We start from the raw sequence: 27,129 nt of genomic DNA, 5'->3' as shown, positions 1-27,129 counted from the left end.
AGTTGGTGACTGAAATTTCGTAAATAGATCTCGCCGCGACGAAAAACGTCTTTGCTTCAATGACTTCCATCCCAACTCGCGTATCATATCTGCCACACTCTCTCCCCTATTACGTCATAATACAAAACGAGCCGCCCTTTTTTGCACCCTTTCGATGTCCTCCGTCAATCCCACCTGGTAAGGATCCCACACCGCGCAGCAATATTCTAACAGAGGACGAACGAGTGTAGTGTAAGCTGTCTCTTTAGTGGACTTGTTGCATCTTCTAAGTGTCCTGACAATGAAACGCAACCTTTGGCTCGCCTTCCCCACAATATTATCTATGTGGTCTTTCCAACTGAAGTTGTTCGTAATTTTAACACCCAGGTACTTAGTTGAATTGACAGCCTCGAGAATTGTACTATTTATCGAGTAATCGAATTCCAGCGGATTTCTTTTGGACCTCGTGTGGATCACCTCACACTTTTCGTTGACAACTGCCACCTGTCACACCATACAGCAATCTTTTCTAAATCGCTTTGCAACTGATACTGGTTTTCGGATGACCTTACTAGACGGTAAATTACAGCATCATCTGCGAACAACCTAAGAGAACTGCTCAGATTGTCACCCAGGTCATTTATATAGATCAGGAACAGCAGAGGTCCCAGGACGCTTCCCTGGGGAACACCTGATATCACTTCAGTTTTACTCGACGATTTGCCGTCTATTACTACGAACTGCGACCTTCCTGACAGGAAATCACGAATCCAGTCGTACAACCGAGAGGATACCCCATAGGCCCGCAGCTTGATTAAAAGTCGCTTGTGAGGAACGGCGTCACAAGCTTTCCGGAAATCCAGAAATACGGAATCAACTTGAGATCCCCTGTCGATAGCGGCCATTACTTCGTGCGAATAAAGAGCTAGCTGCGTTGCACAAGAACGATGTTTTCTGAAACCGTGATGATTACGTATCAATAGATCGTTCTCTTCGAGGGGATTCATAATGTTTGAATACAGTAAATGCCGCAAAACCCCAGTGCAAACCGCCAATGATATAGGTCTGTAGTTCGATGGATTACTCCTACTACCCTTCTTAAACACTGGTGCGACCTGCGCAATTTTCCAATCTGTAGGTACAGATCTGTCGGTGAGCGAGCGGTTGTATATGTAGGGAGCTATTGTATCAGCGTAATCTGAAAGGAACCTAATCGGTATACAATCTGGACCTGAAGACTTGCCCGTATCAAGCGATTTGAGTTGCTTCACAACCCCTGAGGTTGATAACCCCTAACTGTTCGTGTTTCAAATTCTGGAATATTCCATTCGTGAAGGAATTTCGGAAAACTGCGTTCAATAACTCCGCTACGGACTGTCGTATCCCGTTACGAAAGCTCACTCTGCGAAGACAACAAAGTAGAAGAGTGAGACAGTGAGGCGCTACAGTCAACAGCGGCGGCCTAAGTAGATGCCGTCGAGAGGGAGTTGGCGGTGTGTGGCGTGTCGGTGTGTCTCTGGCTCCTCTGACGATAGCCTCGCTCTATCCACCACATGCTAGTCGATCTCCGCGCACAATCTTTACCGGCCGGACTACTGGAGACAGCTCATGCCGGCACAGTACTGACCTTTACCTGGCTTCACATCTTAACTACAACTTTAACACGGTGCAGGTGTTCAGTTGCTTTGCTTTCTCAGAGTGCACCTCGGGTTTGGGACAGGCGAGTCTGTGTCCCCCCAGAGAACAGGAAAGCGGGCCCGGGGGCACAGCAGGGACTCCGGCAGGCCAGGCAGCGTCGGGAGCTGCTGCTGCCAGAATGGACACACTGCATCACGGGGCGGGCTCCAGGGGACTTGTGGTGTCGTTTCGTTTAGGGCGCGTCTCCACCCTAGCAGCCGTGTAGTCCTCAGAGAAAGAATTATTATCAGTGGCAGACTGGCGCTCCACCACATTCAGAATAGTGCCTACACCCGGCAATAATCTCTTGTTTTCCAAAAGAAACACGGCATGGCACAAATTAACAGCGAGGTCATAGGCCCCACCGATTAGGGAAAGGTGGGGAAGCAAATCGGCAGTGCCCTTTCAAAGGAACCATCCCGGCATTTGCCCGAAGTGATTTAGGGAACTCATGGGAAATTGATGAGGATGAAATGGGAGATACGATACTGCGGGAAGGGTTTGACAGAGTACTGAAAGACCTGAGTCGAAACAAGGCCCTGGGAGTTGACAACATTCCATTAGAACTACTGATGGCCTTGCGAGAGCCAGTCCTGACAAAACTCTACCATCTGGTGAGCAAGATGTATGAGACAGGTGAAATACCCTCAGACTTCAAGAAGAATATAATAATTCCAATCCCAAAGAAAGCAGGTGTTGACAGATGTGAAAATTACCGAACTATCAGTTTAATAAGTCACAGCTGCAAAATACTAACGCGAATTCTTTACAGACGAATGGAAAAACTGATAGAAGCCGACCTCGGGGAAGATCAGTTTCGATTCCGTACAAATGTTGGAACATGTGAGGCAATACTGACCCTACGACTTATTTTACAAGCTAGATTAAGGAAGGCAAACCTACGTTTCTAGCATTTGCAGACTTAGAGAAAGCTTTTGACAATGTTGAATGGAATACTCTCTCTCAAATTCTGAAAATGGCAGGGGTAAAATACAGGGAGCGAAAGGCTATTTACAATTTGTACAGAAAGCAGACGGCAGTTATAAGAGTCGAGGGGCATGAAAGGGAAGCAGTGGTAGGGAATGGAGTGAGACAGGGTTGTAGCGTCTCCCCGATGTTATTCAATCTGTATATTGAGCAAGCAGTAAAGGAAACAAAAGAAAAGTTCGGAGTAGGTATTAAAATCCATGGAGAAGAAATAAAAACTTTCAGGTTCGCCGATGACATTGTAATTCTGTCAGAGACAGCAAAGGACTTGGAAGAGCAGTTGAACGGAAAGGACAATGTCTTGAAAGGAGGGTATAAGATGAACATCAACAAAAGAAAAACGAGCATAATGGAATGTAGTCGAATTAAGTCGGATGATGCTGAGGGAATTAGATTAGGAAATGAGACACTTAAAGTAGTAAAGGAGTTTTGCTATTTGGGGAGCAAAATAACTGATGATGGTCGAAGTAGAGAGGATATAAAACGTAGACTGACAATGGCAAGGAAAAGGTTTCTGAAGAAGAGAAATTTGTTAACATCGAGTATAGATTTAAGAGTCAGGAAGTCGTTTCTGAAAGTATTTGTATGGAGTGTAGCCATATATGGAAGTGAAACATGGACCATAAATAGTTTGGACCAGAAGAGAATAGAAGCTTTCTAAATGTGGTGCTACAGAAGAATGCTCAAGATTAGATGGGTAGATCACATAACTAATGAGGAAGTATTGAATAGAATTGGGGAGAAGAGGAGTATGTGGCACAGCTTGACTAGAAGAAGGGATCGGTTGGTAGGACATGTTCTGAGGCATCAAGGGATCACAAATTTAGCATTGGAGGGCGGTGTGGAGGGTAAAAATCGTAGAGGGAGACCAAGAGATGAATACACTAAGCAGATTCAGAAGGATGTGGGTTGCAGTAAGTACTGGGAGATGAAGAAGCTTGCACAGGATAGAGTAGCATGGAGAGCTGCATCAAACGAGTCTCAGGACTGAAGACGACAACAACAACATGGGAAATTCAAGTCACGATGGCCGGACACGGGTTTGAACTGTTGATCCCCCGAATCCAAATCCAGTGTGCTAACCACTGCGCCACCTCGCTCTGTTCTAGCCTCCGGTGATGCAGCAAGGCTTAGTTGCTGGGCGATAAACGTGGAATTTGTAAAAATATTTGTGAAGTCAAGAGGACGTAAGGATAAGTCTTCTCGAAGAAAGGGGTGGATCGAAACGTCGTTTTCTTGGTTGGATTTTTGTACAAGCAATTATGCCACTGGCAATGGTTGGCGGTCATGTCTTACTTGGTGGAAATGAAAGAACAAGCTGTACAATTCAGATAAAAAATGAGGAGTTCGAGCCAGACGTTTTATATTTACATCCATGGTGTTAACTGTGAAAACATTACAGAAAATGTTCACAATATTATGTCAAAATATTACGGCACACTGTGTAAAGCAGCACTAAATCGACGTGAAATCGATATTTTAGAATTTCACGTGAAATGTAACAGAACAGTCACGAGACACACTCACACCGGATGTTATATATACAGGTCAGGGCAAAGTAGGCGTACTTGAAGATGGAAAAAGATTAAATGATCGGGAGGTCTCATCCGGGGAAGTCCGACCGCCAAGTCAACGCCACATTGGGCGACTCGCGTGCCGGTGATGTGGACAGCATAACGCCCAGTCCACGAGCGGAGAAAATATCCAATCCGGCCGGGAATCGAACCCGGACCCTCTGTATGGGAGACAAGCACGTTACCACTTTTTTTTATTTTTTTTTTATCTGCTCGTTGCGGACGTCGCAAGTCTTCGTTGACTGATCCACTCAGTTTTTTTATTATTATTATTATTATTACAGAGGCCAACCGGCTCTCTGACCGAACACGCTGAGCTACCGTGCCGGCTACTCAGCTAAGCAGGCGGATAATGGTGATCTTCCAAAACTGCAGTCATAATAATCAGTAAATGGTTTCCAGAGTGATACTAGAACCTTAATTACAATGTCTTTCAAGACATATATTTTACTGCAAGCCCAATCATCAAGAAAGTCCTGTTATGCGTGTGTACTCGAGATGCTTCGTTGCGACCTCGAAACGATGACAAACACTAATGTGCTGAATTTATTTTTAGTTATGCAGACGTACGTCGATTAACCTTCAATGACTGTCATTCAGCATACCTGTGAAACACGAACATGAAGCTTGGAGTAAGACGGTCTAAACGCCTGAAGCATTGAAAAGTGGAAAAACGTACACCACTTCACGTAACAGAATCACCAGCCTACTGGCGTGAAGCTTGTAGACAGCTAACCTCCATCTACGACGACCCAAAAAAGATCCACTACGGTAGCTTCAAGCATAAGACACACCATCCATATCACTGGAACAAATTTTCCGAGGTTATACTTTACGCCTAAAATTTCCGACACAAATTTTGCCTACTTGCGGTTTGCCATAAACCTGCAATTTCAATCCATACATTCAGAACTACACTCCTGGAAATGGAAAAAAGAACACATTGACACCGGTGTGACAGACCCACCATACTTGCTCCGGACACTGCGAGAGGGCTGTACAAGCAATGATCACACGCACGGCACAGCGGACACACCAGGAACCGCGGTGTTGGCCGTCGAATGGCGCTAGCTGCGCAGTATTTGTGCACCGCCGCCGTCAGTGTCAGCCAGTTTGCCGTGGCATACGGAGCTCCATCGCAGTCTTTAACACTGGTAGCATGCCGCGACAGCGTGGACGTGAACCGTATGTGCAGTTGACGGACTTTGAGCGAGGGCGTATAGTGGGCATGCGGGAGGCCGGGTGGACGTACCGCCGAATTGCTCAACACGTGGGGCGTGAGGTCTCCACAGTACATCGATGTTGTCGCCAGTGGTCGGCGGAAGGTGCAGGTGCCCGTCGACGTGGGACCGGACCGCAGCGACGCACGGATGCACGCCCAGACCGTAGGATGCTACGCAGTGCCGTAGGGGACCGCACCGCCACTTCCCAGCAAATTAGGGACACTGTTGCTCCTGGGGTATCGGCGAGGACCATTCGCAACCGTCTCCATGAAGCTGGGCTACGGTCCCGCACACCGTTAGGCCGTCTTCCGCTCACGCCCCAACATCGTGCAGCCCGCCTCCAGTGGTGTCGCGACAGGCGTGAATGGAGGGACGAATGGAGACGTGTCGTCTTCAGCGATGAGAGTCGCTTCTGCCTTGGTGCCAATGATGGTCGTATGCGTGTTTGGCGCCGTGCAGGTGAGCGCCACAATCAGGACTGCATACGACCGAGGCACACAGGGCCAACACCCGGCATCATGGTGTGGGGAGCGATCTCCTACACTGGCCGTACACCACTGGTGATCGTCGAGGGGACACTGAATAGTGCACGGTACATCCAAACCGTCATCGAACCCATCGTTCTACCATTCCTAGACCGGCAAGGGAACTTGCTGTTCCAACAGGACAATGCACGTCCGCCTGTATCCCGTGCCACCCAACGTGCTCTAGAAGGTGTAAGTCAACTACCCTGGCCAGCAAGATCTCCGGATCTGTCCCCCATTGAGCATGTTTGGGACTGGATGAAGCGTCGTCTCACGCGGTCTGCACGTCCAGCACGAACGCTGGTCCAACTGAGGCGCCAGGTGGAAATGGCATGGCAAGCCGTTCCACAGGACTACATCCAGCATCTCTACGATCGTCTCCATGGGAGCCTGCATTGCTGCGAAAGGTGGATATACACTCTACTAGTGCCGACATTGTGCATGCTCTGTTGCCTGTGTCTATGTGCCTGTGGTTCTTTCAGTGTGATCATGTGATGTATCTGACCCCAGGAATGTGTCAATAAAGTTTCCCCTTCCTGGGACAATGAATTCACGGTGTTCTTATTTCAATTTCCAGGAGTGTATAAATAAGAAACCGCAGTGGCCCCAGCACCGACCCTTGGGGAACGCCCCACTTAACAGTGCCCCATTGGAACTGAACATCACTACCACTGACAATATTGCGGAGAATTACCTTCTGCTTTCTGTTCTTAAAGTAAGAGGCGAACCAATTGTTAGCTACTCCCCTTACTCTATAATGGTCCAATTTCTGGAGTAATATTTTGTGGTCAACACAGTCAAAAGCCTCGTTAAATCGAAGAAAACAACTAGCGTTCGCAACCTTTTATCTAGTCCGTCCAAAACCTGACAGAGAAAAGAGAATATAACATTTTCAGTTGTTAAACCATTTCTAAAACAAACTGTACATTTGACAGCAAATTATGTGAATTTAAATGCTCCAGTAACCTAGTATATACAACCTTCTCGATAACTTTAGCAAACACCGATGGCATAGAAATAGGTCTAAAATTGTCAACATTATCCCTGTCTCCCTTTTTATAAAGTGGCTTCACTACCGAGTACTTTAATCGGTCAGGAAACCGACCACTCCTAAAGGAAAAGTTACAGATATGGCTGAGAACTGGGCTAACATACATAGAACAATACGTCAGCATTCTGCTAGATACCCCGTCATATCCATGAGAGTTCTTGGCCTTTAGTGATTTAATTATTAACTCAATCTCCCTCTTGTCAGTATCATGGAGGAGCATTTCAGGTAACAGTCTCGGAACAGTTTTTTTCTAAGAGCGCTATATGATTCCCTGTTGGGACTAGGTTTCTGTTTAGTTCACCTGATATATTCAGAAAGTGATTATTAAATACTGTACATATATGCGACTTATCAGTAACACGGACATTCCCACTGCGCACTGATTCTATATCCTCGACCTGTCTCTGCAGACCAGCCACTTCCTTTACGACTGACCGTATGGTTTTAATTTTATACTGAGACTTTGAGAATTTGGCCGACCAGACCATACGACCCGAATCCCATCGAAGACTATTCGACATAACGGCAGAGGCCAGTTCGTGCAGAAAATCCTGTATTGGCAACGGTTTTGCAATTACGGGTGGCTATAGGGGCAAGATGGCAGAACATTTCTGCAGGGTACGTCCAAAGATTTCTTGAGTCGGTGCGACGTGGAGCTGCTGAAGCGTCCAACGCGATGTTTGGAGATGTCCCATAACTTCCGTGAGCTCAGTCTACCTCATTCATCCTTGATTACCCCGAAAGTCAAAGATTTGGCGTAATCTGGGGGGGGGGGGGGTGGTGGTGGTGAGTATTTAATTAGTTACAGACCTCGACTTTACATCTACATCCATACTCCGCAAGCTACCTCACGGTTTGTGGCGGGGGGTACCCTGAGTACCTCTATCGGTTTTCCCTTCTATTCCAGTCTCGTATTGTTCGTGGAAAGAAGGATTGTCGGTATGCCTCTGTGTGGGCTCTGATCTCGTAGGAGGGAGCAATATACTGCTTGACTCTCCGGTGAAGGTATGTTCTCGAAACTTCAACAAAAGCCCGTACCGAGCTACTGAGCGTCTCTCCTGCAGGGTCTTCCACTGGAGTTTATCTATCACCTCCGTAACGCTTTCGCGATTACTAAATGATCCTGCAACGAAGCGCGCTGCTCTCCGTTGGATCTTCTCTATCTCTTCTATAAACCCTATCTGGTACGCATCCCACACTGGTTAGCAATATTCAAGCAGTGGGCGAACAAGTCTACTGTAACCTAGTTCCTTTGTTTTCGGATTGCATTTCCTTAGAATTCTTCCAATGAATCTCAGTCTGGCATCTGCTTTACTGACGATCAACTTTATATGAATATTCCATTTTAAATCACTGCTAATGCGTACTCCCAGATAATTTATGGAATTAACTGCTTCCAGTTGCTGACCTGCTATATTGTAGCTAAATGATAAGGGATCTATCTTTCTATGTATTCGCAGCACATTACACTTGTCTGCATTGAGATTCAATTGCCATTCCCTGCAGCATGCGTCAATTCGCTGCAGATCCTCCTGCATTTCAGTACAATTTTCCATTGTTACAACCTCTCGATACACCACAGCATCATCTGCAAAGAGCCTCAGTGAACTTCCGATATCATCCATAAGGTCATTTATGTGTATGGTGAATAGCAACGGTCCTACGACACTCCCCTGCGGCACACCTGAAATCACTCTTACTTCGGAAGACTTCTCTCCATTGAGAATGACATACTGCGTTCTGTTATCTAGGAACTCTTCAATCCGATCACTCAATTGGTCTGATAGTCCATATGCTCTTACTTTGTTCATTAAACGACTGTGGGGAACTGTATCGAACGCCTTGCGGAAGTCAAGAAACACGGCATCTACCTGGGAACCCGTGTCTATGGCCCTCTGAGTCTCGTGGGCGAATAGCTCGAGACCTTATCCAGTCACACCGCCATGAAGCGATGTGTTCACACGTGGCAGCACACGCGTCGGCCACGTGCAAAGCGGCAGCAAGTTGAAGGTGCTCGGAATCCAGACACCCGGGCGGACAGCTGCACGCTTCCGGACCGCTTCGCGCACACCTCGCGCCTCCTGGACACAGTGGCTGCCGCCGCCGCTCCAGTTCGGTAATCGGCGCCATTCATTAACTCGCAGCCCGGCAGGCGAGCCTGGACAGACAGACATACAGACAGCTGGACAACCTCCGCCCAGAGCCGTCAGCCATTACGCGCTATCAGATCCCGGCGGCTGTTGTCGGGGGCCGTATTGTTTACACAGCCGGTTTGTTTTAATTACACACTCGCCACCGACCACCGGCCGCCGCCGCCGCCGCCGCTGCGTTATTTTTACTCCATCGGCGATGGCGGCCCGACGATAGCGTAGCCGATGCTCGCCCAGCCGCTGATTGACTCGGCCGGCCGGACGGACGTTCTGTTTTTGTTGTTGGGCCGCTCTGGGCCGCCGGGCGCTCCGATGCCGACACCCAGATAGCGCCGGGTAATGGTTACCCCGTTACCCCGTACCGCCTCTACCGAGTGGAGGGACCCTCTTCATGTCTTCTTCCTGTTCCGTCTGCAGCACCGGGCTTCGTAAAAGCGAATAGGGCGCTCACTTCCACGAGGGTCGTTCATTAAGTAATGCTCGACATTTTTTTTCTCAGAACATATTTACTGTTGAGAGTCAGAATTTGATGGAAAAACTAGTGGAAGCCGACCTCGGGGAAGATCAGTTGCCGGCCGGAGTGGCCGTGCGGTTCTAAGCGCTACAGTCTGGAACCGAGCGACCGCTATGGTCGCATGTTCGAATCCCACCTCGGGCGTGGTCAGTTAGGTTAAATTAATTCTGTTCTAGGCGACTGATGACCTCAGAAGTTAAGTCGCATAGTGCTCAGAGCCATTTGAACAATTTTTGAAGATCAGTTTGGATTCCGTAGAAATATTGGAACACGTGAGGCAATACTGGCCTTACGACTTATCTTAGAAGCTAGATTAAGGAAAGGCAAACCTACGTTTCTAGCATTTGTAGACTTAGAGACAGCTTTTGACAATGCTGAGTGGAATACTCTCTTTCAAATTCTGAAGGTGGCAGGGGTAAAATACAGGGAGCGAAAGGCTATTTACAATGTTTACAGAAACCAGACGGCAGTTATAAGAGTCGAGGGGCATGAAAGGGAAGCAGTGGTTGGGAATGGAGTGAGACAGGATTGTAGGTTATCCCCTACGTTATTCAATCTGTATATTTGGCAAGCAGTGAAGGAAACAAAAGAAAGATTCGGAGTAGGAATTAAAATCCATGGAGAAGGAATGAAAACTTTAAGGTTCTCCGATGACATGGTAATTCTGTCAGAGACAGCAAAGGACTTGGAAGAGTAGTTGAACGGAATGGATAGTGTCTTGAAAGGAGAATGTAAGATGAACATCAAGAAAAGCAAAAGGAGGATAATGGAATGTAGTCGAATCAAGTCGGGTGATGCTGAGGGAATTAGATTAGGAAATGAGACACTTAAAGTAGTAAAGGAGTTTTGCTATTTGGGGAGCAAAATAACTGATGGTGGTCGAAGTAGAGAGGATATAAAATGTAGACTGGCAATAAGAAGGAAAGCGTTTCTAAGGAAGAGAAATTTGTTAACATCGAGTATAGGTTTAAGTGACAGGGAGTCGTTTCTGAAACTATTTGTACGGAGTGTAGCCATGTATGGAAGTGAAACATGGACGATAAATGATTTGGACAAGAAGAGAATAGAAGCTTTCGAAATGTGGTGCTACAGAAGAATGTTGAAGATTAGATTGGTAGATCACATAACTAAGTATTAGGTATTGAATAGAATTGGGGAGAAGAGGAGTTTGTGGCACAATTTGAGAAGAAGATGGGACCGGTTGGTAGGACATGTTCTGAGGCATCAAGGGATCAGAAATTTAGCGTTGGAGGGCAGCGTGGAGGGTAAAAATCGTAGAGGGAGACCAAGAGATGAATACACTAGGGAGATTCAGAAGGATGTAGGTTGCAGTAGGTACTGGGAGATGAAGAAGCTTGCAGAGGATAGAGTAGCATGGAGAGCTGCATCAAACCAGTGTTAGGAGTGAAGATCACGACAACAATAGTCCAACATGTCTTGTCCGTGTCCTATTTTTCTACGTAGTCTCCATCACGTTCTGCGGTCGTACGCCAACATTGTGGAAGAGCACGTATCCCCTGCTGATAAAAGCTCTTGTCCTGTAGGCGTAGCCATGTTTTCACTGGGCGGCTGACGCTCATCTTTGCACGGCCCTGAGAGATGGAAGTCCATGTGTGCCAGGTCTGGACTGTAGGGAGGATGAGACAGTGATGTCGAATCCAGTTTGGCGATGTGTTCCCGGGTTCTCAGACATGTGTGTGGGAGTGCATTAGCGTGTTAGAGCAAGATCTCTGCTGGATACTTGTCCGATCGAACACGTCGGAAACGGTCCTTGAGTTTATTCAGTCTTCACGTATGTCTCTGAATTGACCATCTTGGCCTCACGTCCACGAGAATGACGCCATAACAATCCCAGAAGACTGTCACCATGACTTTTGCGGCTGAGGGTTTTTCTCGAATTTCTTCTTTAGTGGTGAATAAGGATGATACCACTCCACGGACTGCCTTTTTGTTTCCGGCGCGAAGTGGTGCACTCAGCTTTCATCCGCCGTAACTATTCGTAACAGAAAGGCCTCTCCCTCGGGCTCAAAACGCTCCAACAATTCAGACGGAGTGGCCTTTCTTTCAATTTTGTGGTCCGCTGTGAGCATTCCTGGAACCCACCGTGAGCACCTCTTTGAATGTCCGAGAGTCTCGATCACTGCAGACGTACACTTCTGATGCTGACCGACAACTGTAGGGCCAGCTGCCGAGTTGTGATGCGCCGGTCGGCACGGATAACGGCAGCCGCACGACTCGGCACGCCTGGAGCAGTGGCTGTGGCAGGCAGGGCGTCCCGAGCGTGGCTGGCCGCGGAGCTGTGTTTCTGCAACTTCTTTTACGCATCACGCATCACCTATCAACTGCAGCATCGCTATACACAGTAAGACCGCAGAGCTTTAGCGTGAGTCGTATGTAGACGCCACTTTTAAGATCTAATACGGCTGTACCATCTGCCAGAAGGGTTCGAAACTGCACTGTATATCAATGGTTTTTTAAAAAGAAATGTAGGACATTACTTATTGAACGGCCCTCAGACTACTGTGCTCGCTACGTGACGCCGCACCCTCTGCAGGTGCCAAACTGCTATTATTAACAGCTTTAAAAAAAAAAAAATTGCGCGGCCACTCCCGCCGGAGGTTCGAGTCCTCTCTCGGGCATGGGTGTGTGTGTTGTTCTTAGCGTAAGTTAGTTTAAGTACAACTTTGAACATGGCTGTCATTTGCAGCAACCGTATGCACAAATTTGAAAAATATGTAAAAATCAGCCAACCGGTTCCATAGGTTTTCTGTATACCTTGACCACGTTTCGTCACCTCTAAGGGTGACTTCATCAGAAGGTAAGAAATTATCGTCAAAGATGTACAGTGACTTAAGAGCTGAGTTGCTCAAGTTATACATTAAAATATAAAACATAATGTTCTTCAAAAGGTCAAACATTAAAACACACCGGTGTTACTTATATTTTAATGTTTGACCTTTTGAAGAACATTATGTTTTATATTTTAATGTATGACTTGAGCAACTCAGCTCATAAATCACTGTACACCTTTGACGATATGTTCTTCATGTAATTACCTTACCTTCTGATGAAGTCAACCTTAGAGGTGACGAAACCTGGTCAAGGTATATACAGGGTGTTACAGAAAGGTAAGGCCAAACTTTCAAGACACATTCCTCACACACAAATAAAGAAAACATGTTATGTGGACATGCGTCCGGAAACGCTTAATTTCCAAGTTAGAGCTCGTTTTAGTTTCGTCAGTATGTAATGAACTTTCTCGATTCACCGCCAGTTGGCCCAATTGAAGGAAGGTAATGTTGACTTCGCTGCTTCTGTTGACATGCGACTCATTGCTCTACAGTACTAGCATCAAGCACATCAGTGCGTAGCATCAACAGGTTAGTGTTCATCACGAATTTGGTTTTGCAGTCAGTGCAATGTTTACAAATGCGGTGTTGGCAGATGCCCATATGATGTACGGATTAGCACGGGGCAATAGCCGTGTCGCGGTACGTTTGTATCGAGGCAGATTTCCAGAACGAAGGTGTCCCGACAGGAAGACGTTCGAAGCAATTGATCGGCGTCTTAGGGAGCACGGAATATTCCAGCCTATGACTCGCGACTGGGGAAGACCTAGAACGACGAGGACACCTGCAATGGACGAGGCAATTCTTCGTGCAGTTGACGATAACCCTAATGTCAGCGTCAGAGAAGTTTCTGCTGTACAACGTAATGTTGACCACGTCACTGTATGGAGAGTGCTACGGGAGAACCAGTTGTTTCCGTACCACGTACAGCGTGTGCAGGCACTATCAGCAGCTGATTTGGCCTCCACGGGTACACTTCTGCGAATGGTTGATCCAACAATGTGTCAATCCGCATTTCAGTGAAAATGTTCTCTTTACGGATGAGGCTTCATTCCAACGTGATCAAATTGTAAATTTTCACAATCAACATGTGTGGGCTGACGAGAATCCGCACGCAATTGTGCAATCACGGCATCGACACAGATTTTCTGTGAACGTTTGGGCAGGCATTGTTGGTGATATCTTGACTGGGCCCCATGTTCTTCCACCTACGCTCAATGGAGCACGTTATCACGATTTCGTACGGGATACTCTACCTGTGCTGCTAGAACATGTGCCTTTACAAGTACGACACAACATGTGGTTCGTGCACGATGGAGCTCCTGCACATTTCAGTCGAAGTGTTCGTGCGCTACTCAACAACATATTCGGTGACCGTTGGATTGGCAGAGGCGGACCAATTCCATGGCCTCCACGCTTAATGTGATTTGAAGAGAAGTAATAAAATGAGCTGTAACATGGAAAGTAAGCGTTTCCGGACACATGTCCACATAACATATTTTCTTTCTTTGTGTGTGAGGAATGTTTCCTGAAAGTTTGGCGGTACCTTTTTGTAACACCCTGTAGAAAACCTATGCAACCGGTTGGCTGATTTTTACATGTTTTTCAAACGTTTCAAAAATTATTTTAAGTAGTTTGTAAGTCTATGGACCGATGGTCTCAGCATTTGATCCCTTAGGAATTGACACCCACACACACACACACACACACACACACACACACACACACACACACACACTGCCAACGCCGTTTCCACTTCCGGAAGCAGTCCTGGTACGCCTCCTGCTGGATCGCGCGAAGCTCCGTCTGCAAATTTTCTTTCATTTCGTCTATCGTTGCATATCTTCGTCCCTTCAACAGGGTTTTCAGCTTCAGAAATGGAACAAAGACGGCAGGGTCCAGGTCTCGAGCGTACGGAGGATGTGGCCGCGCAGTGATTTCGCTTCTCGTGCGACAGTCACTCACCAGCAGGGATGAATCTGTCAGTGCGTTATCGTGATGCAAGAGCCACGAATTGTCTCGCCACCTTTCAGCCCGTTTCCCTTCTCACATTTTCTCGCAGGAGTCGCGACACGTCCCTATACTGCCCTCGATAAACAGCTCGTCCAGGGGACTGATGACCATTGATGTTAGGTCCCATAGAGCCATTTGAACAGTTCGTCCCCATGCCACGAATTCATGATGAACTAATCCTTCAAAGTCAAATAAAAGTATCAGAAGGGCTCTGACATTGGGCCCTGACCTGACGAGTTGTTTTTGGTCTCGGACAACCTTCCCCGACCCATTGTCTCAACATCATTTCCGTAGACCCACGTCTCGTCACCAGTTACGATTCTCTTAAGGAACATCTCGTTCTCAGTTGCGAAGGTCTCTCTGGTCTTGACTCGCGAGCCGTGCGCCGAACCTGGCGGCAACAAGACGCACTCCGAGACGCTGTGTCAGGATTTCATGACGTGATCCAACTGGAATGTTACATACAGTCTTCTGCAACCTCTCGGACAGTCAGTCTTCGATTGGCTCGCACAGTTTCTCTGACGTTCCCGATGTGAGCGTCGTCGGTAGACGTCGAAGGGCGTCCTGAACGAGGGTCATCTTGAACTTTCATCCGGCCATTTATAAATCGTGTGAACTGGAGATGGGCAAACTGAAACACTTAACTGTTTCGAAACAGTAATGTTTCTATACAGTAATGTTTCTATAAGCTGTTTCGAAACAGTGAAGCAATTTTTTTTTTTTTTTTTTTTTTTTTGTAATCTTATAAACCTACACATTTTATCATCTTGAATGTCCATATAAACACAAATGAGGTGCGAGAGCGCTAATCATAACGCAGAAAGTATGAAACTATCACTTAGGCCTCTTGACAGTTTCGTATTTCCTGCAGCAAATGCGCTACTTTCGTGTCGTGTGACTTCCATACTTTTCAATTGGCTGAGGACAGCCGTAGCTGAAGACAGAAGAACAACCACGAACGGAACTGGAGGTGGGAGCAAACTGCAGAAACAACGGATATGCTACTGGGATTCCCACATTCCGCTAGTGTGGGTAATATACCCATCCTGCTAATTTCCATGCACACAAAGGGAATCATTGTGGATAATAGGCACAGTGACTATAGACTCACAAATAACGCCAAATAATTCGAATAAACAACAAAATATAAGAGAAAAAAATTTTGTCTTTCAAGGTCTTTCGAACCGTTACTATAAATTCACCATGCTTCCCAGCCCTTCCCGTTCACCATTACACTATCAGTGATATGTCAAACAGATTGCTTGCAATTATACCTTCATCAGATTTATGTATATGTCTAATAACTGTCACTCTACGCCTCTTTTTATTCAAAATGTTGTAGGCTTCCATGCGTTTCTTAATATGATTACTGTACATGAACAGAGAAGCATATGTTATACAAAAAGTGTAATTTAACTGAATGATTTTCACATATTTAATATTTTCAATGTGAATAGTATGCGTTGTTTTATTGTTTGGTTAGTATTTATAAAGTATATGTTACGCCATTTCGTAATAGGACAGCCAGCTAGAAACGAAGCTCTGTTTTCTGGTATCTTAAGCTTCATGTTACTGCTTGTCAAAAAGATTTCGACACTCTTGAAAGTGTTTCAATAAGTGTTGTGTTTCAGTACCTGTGCCGAGCCCGAATCTCGTCCGACACAGAGCGGAATGAAACATCACCGTTTCGATACAATTAGTCCGTTCCAAGCACAGGTGGACTGAAACAGCCTTATTTTGAAACTACGATACAGTTTCTGTGTCTGGCCGGAGATCGAATCTGGTCCGGTTATCCGAGACAGGGGCGGAATGAAACACCACTGTTTCGACACAGTGAACCACAGCCGTTCCGAAACGCTGAAACAGTTCCACGTATCGATACACTGTATCGAAACATAGAAACAGTGGCCAAGTCTAGTGTGAACGGTTCGTAATACCGAGTACGGCTTAAGCACTCACCACCGTCGGGTTTCTGCATCATTTGGTGTGTCTCCCTGAAGATTTTCTTGAGTTTCACGCAACATTTATTGCAGACGCGTTGCTCCTCTGCATCTCGAAATTTCCAAACTGTGCAGCACAACGGTCTACTCAATACATCACTGAACGATAACTAACAAACGTACGAGAATGAAACTTCCGGCAGTTACACATTAAACAGAGGCGTGTGCAGGCATGCCAACAGCATTTCCGTTCAACACACCACTGGCGCGAAATTACGAATGTTCCGGAACATCTTGAATAGACCTCGTACACTACAATGCAAAGGAGTAAGTTCAGTGGCACCAGCATATATGTCCATACTGAGGAGTTTTACAGTGAGTGATTCATTTGTCACGTTCGTGGCGATCAAACGGCTGTTAGCCTACCTGCGTGCCCTCTCAGGCAGAGACTGTGTCGAGTTAAGAGAATAACAGCGTTTGTAGTATTTATTGAACGTTACAATCACACTATGCTGGTGGCTACGTCTGCGTGTCGAGCAACTACGGACATTCGAACGGATCGCATCGTGGGTGTGCGGGAGGTCGGATGGACGTGTCGACTGATTGGCGCATTCATCGATCGCTGCATTCAGGTGTGGCCTGTCGAACAATTCCGTATCTGTCTACCAAGTTCTGGATGTCTACACAGTACAGACACACTTCAGCGACGATGCACTGTGCGAGTAGTGGTGGCCGAAATCTGGGCACATGTTGTACCACGTGTGTCATCAGGGACCGTGGGGGACCATCTGCTTGCAGCAGCATTGAGATCACGTGCGCCTCTGGCCAGGCTTTCAAATGGTATTGAGCGGATGGACGTGTACGGCTATGGATACAGCCTCAAGAATCCTTCCACCCTGCATGTCACCAGGGGCTGTTCAAGCTGGTGGAGGCTCTTTAATGGTGTGGGGCGTGTCCAGTTGGAGTGAGACGGGACCCCTGAGATGTCTAGATACGACTCTGACAGGTGACACGTACGAATGCATCCTGATTGGTGCATTCATCGATCGCTGCATTCAGGTGTGGGCTGTCGAACACTTCCATATCTGTGTAGCAAGTTCTGAATGTCTACACAGTACAGTCGATAGAATAATGTAGGTAAGGGAAGTCGGCAAATTGGATCGGTAACTTCGGGTTAAGGATTGGCTCTGAGGATCGCGGCGTGTCGGACTTAGTCGCGATGTGCATCCATTCATGTCCATTGTGCATTCCGCTGGGCTTGGGCAATTCCAGCAGGACAAAGCGACATCTTACACGTCCAGAAATGCTACAGACTGGCTCCAGGAACACTCTTCAGAGTTTAAACACTTCTGCTGGCCACCAAACTTCCCAGACGTGAACATTATTGAGCATATCGGGGATGCCTTGCACCGTGCTGTTCAGAACAGATCTCCGCCCCGTCGTACTCTTACGTATTTATGGACATATTTCCAGGATTCATGGCGTTAGTTCCCTGCAGCACTACTTCAGACATTAGTGGAAGTACCACGTCACGTTGCGTCTCTTCTGTGTGCTCGCGGGGGCCGTACACGGTATTAGGCAGGTGGACCAGTTTCTCTGGCTCTCCAGTGTATATTTGTAACAACTTATTGTGCAATCCATTTGTGTATTCAGCATCTTCTTTGCAATTTCCTTCGATTATCTTCGACCATCGCGAACAGAGCTGACTTTTTCTCCCGTCCCATTTCCTAAACTGTGGTGCACCACAGGCCATAGATGACAAGGACATGCGTTCGGGCCAATACATCTACATCTACATCTACATGATTACTCTGCAATTCACATTTAAGTGCTTGGCAGAGGGTTCATCGAACCACAATCATAGTATCTACCATTCGACACCCGAACAGCGCTCGGGAAAAAACGAACAACTAAACCTTTCTGTTCGAGATCTGATTTCTCTTATTTTATTTTGATGATCATTCCTACCTATGTGGCCGGCCGGAGTCGCCGCGCGGTTAAAGGCGCTTCAGTCTGGAACCGCACGACCGATACGGTCGCAGGTTCGAATCCTGCCTCGGGCATGGATGTGTGTGATGTCCTTAGGTTAGTTAGGTTTAAGTAGTTCTAAGTTCTAGGGGACTTATGACCACAGCAGTTGAGTCCCATAGTGCTCAGAACCATTTGAACTATTTGAACCTACCTATGTAGGTTGGGCTCAACAAAATATTTTCGCATTCGGAAGAGAAAGTTGGTGACTGTAATTTCGTAAATAGATCTCGCCGTGACGTAAAACGTCTTTGCTTCAATGACTTCCATCCCAACTTGCATATCATATCTGCCACACTCTCTCCCCTATTACGTGATAATACGAAACGAGCTGCCCTTTTTTTGCACCCTTTCGATGTCCTCCGTCAATCCCACCTGCTAAGGATCCCACATCGCGCAGCAATATTCTAACAGAGGACGAACGAGTGTAGTGTAAGCTGTCTCTTTAGTGGACTTGTTGCATCTTCTAAGTGTCCTGCCAATGAAACGCAACCTTTGGCTCGCCTTCCCCACAATATTATCTATGTGGTCCTTCCAACTGAAGTTGTTCGTAATTTTAACACCGAGGTACTTAGTTGAATTGACAGCCTCGAGAATTGTACTATTTATCGAGTAATCGAATTCCAACGGATTTCTTTTGGACCTCGTGTGGATCACCTCACACTTTTCGTTATTTAGCGTCAACTACCACCTGCCACACCATACGGCAATCTTTTCTAAATCGCTTTGCAACTGATACTGGTCTCCGGATGACCTAACTAGACGATAAATCATCTGCGAACAATCTAAGAGAACTGCTCACATATTCACCCAGGTCATTTATATAGATCAGGAACAGCAGAGGTCCCAGGACGCTTCCCTGGGGAACACCTGATATCACTTCAATTCTACTCGATGATTTGCCGTCTATTACTACGAACTGCGACCTGCCTGACAGGAAATCACGAATCCAGTCGCACAACAGAGACGATATCCCATAGGCCCGCAGCTTGAAGTCGCTTGTGAGGAATGGTGTCAAAAGCTTTCCGGGAATCTAGAAATAGGGAATCAACTTGAGATCCTCTGTCGATAGCGGCCATTACTTCGTGCGAATAAAGAGCTAGCTGCGTTGCACAAGAACGATGTTTTCTGAAACCATGCTGATTACGTATCAATAGATCGTTCCCTTCGAGGTGATTCATAATTTTTGAATACAGTATATGCTCCAAAATAGACGTACAGCTGTGAGGGAAAATGACCGCCCCTAAGATCGGAGGGGCTACCGACGGTGTCTCTCCTCAACAACCATTCAGCGAACATGCGGGGCGTCCGGCACGCTGGCATCTGCGACGTGCCAAACAGCTAGCAGTGTGCGTGCGTGGCTGCAAGAGCACGAGAGTTAGTTGAGCGTACCGCCGTGGCCACGAGTCTCCCCCGATGTCAACCGAGTCGAGAATCTGCGGGACCATCCGCAACCTAGAAACCCAGCGCCACTGCACTGGAGCTGCCGTGGCTCCACATCGCTCTCAGGACCTCGCGAAACCGCACTCACTCTCTTCCTGCGCATCCGCACTGACAAAGGTGTTTTTCAGGCTTTTGAAAGGTGGTAGTATTAATTGCAAGCAGTAAGGGAAACAAAACAAAAATTCGGAGTAGGTATTAAAATCCGTGGAGAAGAAATAAAAACTTTGAGGTTCGCTGATGACATTGTAATTCTGTCAGAGACAGCAAAGGACTTGGAAGAGCAGTTGAACGGAATGGACAGTGTCTTGAAAGGAGGATATAAGATGAAGATCAACAAAAGCAAGTCGAATTAAGTCGTGTGATGCTGAAGGAATTAGATTAGAAAATGAGACACTTAAAGTAGTAAATGAGTTTTGCTATTTGGGAACCAAAAAAAACTGATGATGGTCGAAGTAGAGAGGATATAAAACGTAGACTGGCAATGGCAAGGAAAGGGTTTCTCAAGAAGAGAAATTTGTTAACATCGAGTATAGATTTAAGAGTCAGGAAGTCGTTTCTGAAAGTATTTGTATGGAGTGTAGCCATGTATGGAAGTGAAACATGGACGTTAAATAGTTTAGACAAGAAGAGAATAGAAGCTTTTGAAATGTGGTGCTACAGAAGAATGCTGAAGATTAGATGGGTAGATCACGTAACTAATGAGGAGGTACTGAATAGGACTGGGAAGAAGAGGAGTTTGTGGCACAACTTGACAAGAAGAAGGGAATGGTTGATAGGACATGTTCTGAGGCATCAAGGGATCACAAATTTAGTATTGGAGGGCAGCGTGGAGGGTAAAAATCGTAGAGGGAGACCAAGAGATGAATACACTAAACAAATTCAGGAGTGTAGGGTGCAGTAAGCACTTGGAGATGAAGCAGCTTGCACAGGATAGAGTAGCATGAAGAGCTGCATGAAACCAGTCTCAGGACTGAAGACCACAACAACAACAACAGTGAAACACGTCCCAGAGTGAGGACAGGCGGAGACTGTCTCACCTGCGACACGCCGGCATCTGCGGCCAGCTGTGTGTGGACGCAATGTCCCGTGCCCGACGTGCCTGTTGGCTCCCTCGCTGCCCCCCTGTCCTCGTCGCCGGCCGCTGCTGCAGACTCGCTGCGCGCCGCTGTACCTCCTGCGGCGGCGGCGGGCAGCGCGCTCGCCTTTTGTTTGCCGGCAGGGAAATAAAAACATTAATCATCCCATGAGGCGAGGCGGGCCGCGGTCCGGCTGAGACTGTAGCGTCGGGGGGGGGGGGGGGGGGGCACCATCCGGCTAGGCGGCGCTCACACACACACAGACACAGGTGGCGTAGCGCGGGGTGCTGCTACACAGACACACGGCACGTGTGCCCTTGGTTCAAATGGCTCTGAGCACTATGGGACTCAACTGCTGAGGTCATTAGTCCCCTAGAACTTAGAACTAGTTAAACCTAACTAACCTAAGGACATCACAAACATCCATGCCCGAGGCAGGATTCGAACCTGCGACCGTAGCGGTCTTGCGGTTCTAGACTGCAGCGCCTTTAACCGCACGGCCACTTCGGCCGGCCGTGTGCCCTTGCACTCAGCTTGTGCAGACTGCTTTATGGCAGCTCACGTTCTCCCGTGACGTCTCTGTGGCTCCCTGGTCAGGTCGGTCTGCCGGGAAGCGAGGCTGCTGACGCTGCAGTCCTCGAGTTCCTGCATTCCCTCCAACGATCGCTGTATCCGTCGTGATGCTCAGGATTATTTGTGGCTAAGAGGTCAAGTGTGTTTTCGTAACCACTTACAATTTGAATGGCCTCGTGAACTACTTATTCAAAATAATTAAAAAGAAAGCATTTACAACAATTACGGAAGTTGTTTCCTATCAACAGTAGGGTCTTAAAATGTATTTTTGTCAACATACGGAAGGTAGATTGAAGTCACTGCCAACTACAATTGTATAAGTAGGGTACCTATTAGCGATGAGACTCCAGTTTTCTTTGAAATGTTCAGCAACTGTTTCATCTGAGGCCGGGGGGCGGTAAAAGGAGCCAGTTATTAATTTATTCCGGTTGTCGAATATAACCTCTGCCCATACTAAGTCACAGTAACTACCTGCTTCAACGTCGCTTGTGAGCTGGAACACACATTACGTTATTTTTACTTAAGTTGTGCTTCTTGTTTCTGTTGTAGTGGAGATCATTACAATTACGGCTTTTACCTCCAAAACCTAGGATGATTGCTCTGGGACCCTGTAAATACCAGAGCTAAAGAATGTAGTACAACAACGTGCGTTACAAGCATAGCATTCTGTATTACTTCATTTCCTTACTTCTATCATTTTAAAATTGTACGTCGACTTTAGATGACATGTCAATCATAGATGTTCTTATCTGTGTTTATGAACGTACTTTCAGTCATGTTTTGAACATTGTCCCGCTACACTTTATTAACTAATGTTTCGCCGCAAGAGATATCGGATTTCAGAGAGTAAATTAATATGGAGTATCTCGTTCTTCTTTTCAAACATTCACATACTCATTTCTTCTTTCCTTATTGTCTTTTGGGCATGCAGTTGTAGTGATTTAAGTATGCACAAATGCAGTGATCAAAAAGAAATGGTTAGCGTACATTCTTCGCATTCTCTTTAGATCGTTCCTTTCTTGTTGCTCCCGTGGCGATGGACTGTTTCTATCGCAATCAGTAAGCGTGAAAGGAAACTACCGTACAGACAGACGGATCTATATTTATACTTGGCAGAACTAATTACATACTGACATAATAGTCGGAACTGCTTCCGATTCCCAAAAGTTATAAATATTTCGGTTTCGGGCAAGAAGCTCTGTATATGGCCAAGATGTCGAAGAAGAGTATTGGGCACTGCCGTTTTATCCATCGTCATTTGATCACTGGCGCCACCCCAACGCTTTGTAAGCATTGCGCCCTAGTTTTAACTGTCGGCCACTTCCTGTTGGGATGCCCCCTTTTTTTTAACGACTTACGTTCCAGCATAGGTTTGCCGTCTGATTTATGTGCCGTTTTAGCGAATGACGCTTGGGCTGTCGACCGCGTTTCACCTTTTATCCGTCAAAGCTATGTGGCTTGGGCCCTTTAATTTCTGTGGACAGTCATCTCCCAGAACGACAAATGGGTTTCAGGTCTGGAAGATCAACACGTACGGCATCCAGGCTGCTTCTAAACAACATCGACGAAGCGCTACAAAAGAAACAAATGTTCTACGCAGTGTTCATAGACTTTACCAAAGCCTTTGACCTACTGGAAAGAGCTCTCATAGTCCGAAAACTGGAAAACACAATGGGAGAAGATGGCGTATGGGCAAGAATAATCAAGTCAATCCTCGAATACAACTTAATCACAATATCAGACAACCTCTCTTTTTTCGAACCCCGTTCTGCAATCGAACGGAGTCTTACAGGGTGACCGAATGAGCCCTTTGCTGTACATTCTTGCCACTGAAGAAGAAGATGTATATGTATATGCATACGCTGACGACATAGCCGTAGGTTCAACAGATATACACAAGCTGCAGAGAGTCATTGAGAAAATAGACAACTGGTGCAGTGAAGAGAAACTACACATAAATATAACAAAGACATAAATGGTAATTTTCAGAAAAGGAGGCAAAACACCCAAGAATGCGGAAATCAGCATCAGAGGACAAAAAATAAAAATCTCATCAGGTTTTAAATACCTAGGAGTGACATTGCAACCAACAGCCAAATGCTTCACAAAACATACAACAGAACGTGCAACCCAAGTATTAATAGCAATACAGGACATCGAAAACATCCGCCTACTCAGTCTAGAAACAGCCGTGAAATTATTCAACACAAAAATCTTGCCAATCCTGGCCTATGGGATGGAGGTTATATGGGACCACCTGACAGAAAGAAATCTAGAAACACTAGAAAAGGTAATATCGACCTATCTAAAAAGAGCACTAGGTCTCTCAAAGACAACAAGATCTAGACTATTGTACCTGCTTGCGAGAGAGACATTCCTAATTGAAGACATCAGATTTCGATATCTGATGCCACATACCAGGCCTTCCAGAAAGCAACTGAAGATCTTGGAGAACAAACGAGAAAAAAATATGGCCGGAGCTCTGTGGCACCGAAGCAATGACGAACTGCTCGTGGACAGCACCAAACTTCGAACAGTAACGTGTAGTAACTAGCCTTTCTATTCACGGCTTTCATCATCTGATCCGCAAAAACAAAACTTATCACGACCCAACCACAACATGTGTGTGTGAACTGTGTGACGAGGCCTGGAAACGATATCACATAGAACTGTGCAGTAAGAGAGTGAAATCGATAAAGGAATATGCAAAAATTTGAATGTAAAATGTTAAGCAAAGTAACTGTATGTGGCTATTTGGATGCAATTTTATTAAATAAAAATGTAATTTTTAGTTCTGGACCTCCGTATCTGTGTGGTGTCCTTAGCAGCCCCTCCGTATCTGTGTGGTGTCCTTAGCAGCCCTTTCTCCTCGTCCCTGTTTTTGGCTGTCTTCTCATATTCAGTTGGGATTGACGTTTAGTCATTTTTTAACTCCTCTCTGTTTTCGTGTTCTGTAGTCTTGACGTGGGCACGCATGACCCCACATGTTTTTGCACCCAAAAACAGAAACAAACAGTCTTCCGTCCGGTCTCTCTCGTTGTGACGTTGTTGACGTCTTGCCCTGAAATCGCGGGGTCAAGAGGGGGTGGGAGTGTGAGGGAATGGATCAAGGGAATCAACACACTCGTTGACCAATTTTCTGACACTTCTGTATTAAAACACCATTTGTACTGTACTTTGACCGGGGACCTAGAAAGGACGGATGGGCTCCGTCCCCGCCGCAGCCGCAGTGGTCCACAACCCCACGACGACTACCGCAGTCCACTTCACCCCTCCGCCGCCCCACACCGAACCACTCGGCCCCCGGTGGACCCCCCCAGGGAACGTCTCACACCAGACGAGTGTAGGCCCTATGTTTGCGTGGTAGAGTAATGGTGGTGTACGCGTACGTGGAGAACTTGTTTGCGCACCAATCGCCGACATAGTGTAGCTGAGGCGGACTAAGGGGAACCAGCCCGCATTCGGCAAGGCAGATGGAAAACCGCCTAAAAACCGTCCACAGACTGGCCGGCTCACCGGACCTCGACACGAATCCGCCGGGCGGATGCGTGCCGGGGACCAGGCGCTGCTTCCCGCCCGGTAAGTCCGCACGGCCAACCGGGCGGCCTAAAACAACATTTACTCTCTGCGATTCGAGATATTTAGTACCCGTGCGGGGCAGCGGCAAAAATATGGAAACCCCAAAAACAGGACATTTCACCACGCCTAATATGGTGTAGGGGAACGCCATTCAAAAGAGATACCTGTCGCCTCTGAAAATACAGGTCCTGTACGGTTTCCGAGAGAATTTTACAACACTTTTGCTGCGAAATAGTGGCGGGTTCAGCCAACAGTGACAGAGCTCGATAACCTTGTCTGCAAGGTAGACTACAAACGGTCGCTGATATTGAGACCTGGTGAGTGTGTGGCGGCCAGGCGGAAACGGAAATCCGTCCTTGAGGTCACAAAACAAGTGCTGGACGCTGTGACCTGTGCCACCACCATTGCGGGACGGACACCGTACCCTGGGACAATCTCATCGGCCGTAATGATCACATAATCTTTGCCAGTAACGGGACCTTCCAGAGTAACCGTAGGGTACATCAGATACCACGATAGGGCTCCCTAAATCATCACCTCACGCCCACCCTGTTTCACCCTTGGGACGTAAACTCAACCAGAAGTTCGAAATAGGGCGAAACGAGATTCATCCAACCAAATGACAATCTTCCATTGGTCCGTAGTCTATGTTTTATGCCTTTGGCACCATGATTTCCAGTTACAGATATTTGCATCACAGATTTTTCGACAACACGGTTGTGGAGAGAAGCAGCGATGAGTACTCAGTAATTGAAGAACAGTCTTAATCGCATTTATTATTGTTATAATACCGCCAACCGGTTTCAACCCGACGCAGGGGTCATCTTCTGGGCGTTTACACAATTGGTCGACTACATATAGTTTCCTGCCGTTATGTAGACAGGAGAGACAGCACCAGCAGTGCTGTAAACGCCCAGAAGATGACCCCCACGTCGGGTTGAAACCGGTTGGCGGTATTATAACAATAATAAATGGGATCAAGACTGTTCTTGAATTATTGATTTGCATCACAGATGAGTGTCTTTGGAATTCCAGCCTGCCGTGCAGTTCTCTGCTTACGGAGCTCCAGTGGTGTTGTTTAGGGTTTGCGGGTGGGACATTCAGTTCTGCAGTGACTTTCGCAGGTGCCGTCCTCTTACTTTTCGTCACGACTCCGCTTCACTGACCTACTGTCACGATCTGTCGACGCACACTTTCGTCCACGTTGTGACTTATCGCACGATGTCTTCCTGCCCGCCGCGCGGGATTAGCCGAGCGGTCAAAGGCGCTGCAGTCACGGACTGTGCGGCTGGTCCCGGCGGAGGTTCGAGTCCTCCCTCGGCCATGGGTGTGTGTGTTTGTCCTTAGGATAATTTAGGTTAAGTAGTGTGTAAGCTTAGGGACTGATGACCTTAGCAGTTAAGTCCCATAAGATTTCACACACATTTGAACACTTTTTTTTCTTCCTGCCCTCCCTTTACACGGTACACATATTCCTTATACTGCCTCTCGAAGCATCGAACTGTAGCGTCTCGGCCATATTCGGTCAAAAAATACGCCAGAGCGCAACCGAGTTTGCTATGGAGCCAGCCGCGGGTGGGCGAGAGCGTAATGCGTTGCAAAGGAAAACTCGACAAAGTGGCTCTACGATGCAGAGTGAGCTGGGCGTGGTATAGCAGCAGCTGATGCTGCAGGAAGCTAGCGGAAGGACGGAAGGCTTTCCTCACGTGCCACCACACGAGTTCTTAAACCACGTGCTGGAACCCGTAAACGAACATAGTCTGGAGTGTACACGTACTCGGTCATTTGTGTACTGAAGTCTACCCCGGAGGCTCTGACACCCGGCGCGACGTCTGAGAATGCAGATAGGGGAGCCTGCGCTGAGTAATGACAAGCCAGTTCACAGCCGGCGTGATCTGTGTCGCCGCGGTGGCACACGTGGGCTGTAAGCGTAGCCGAACGTCTGTTGC

This window comes from Schistocerca nitens, chromosome 12 (genome assembly GCF_023898315.1).
Source record: "Schistocerca nitens isolate TAMUIC-IGC-003100 chromosome 12, iqSchNite1.1, whole genome shotgun sequence".
NCBI classification, from domain to species: domain Eukaryota; kingdom Metazoa; phylum Arthropoda; class Insecta; order Orthoptera; family Acrididae; genus Schistocerca; species Schistocerca nitens.
Note: the sequence above shows the minus strand (reverse complement) of the source record.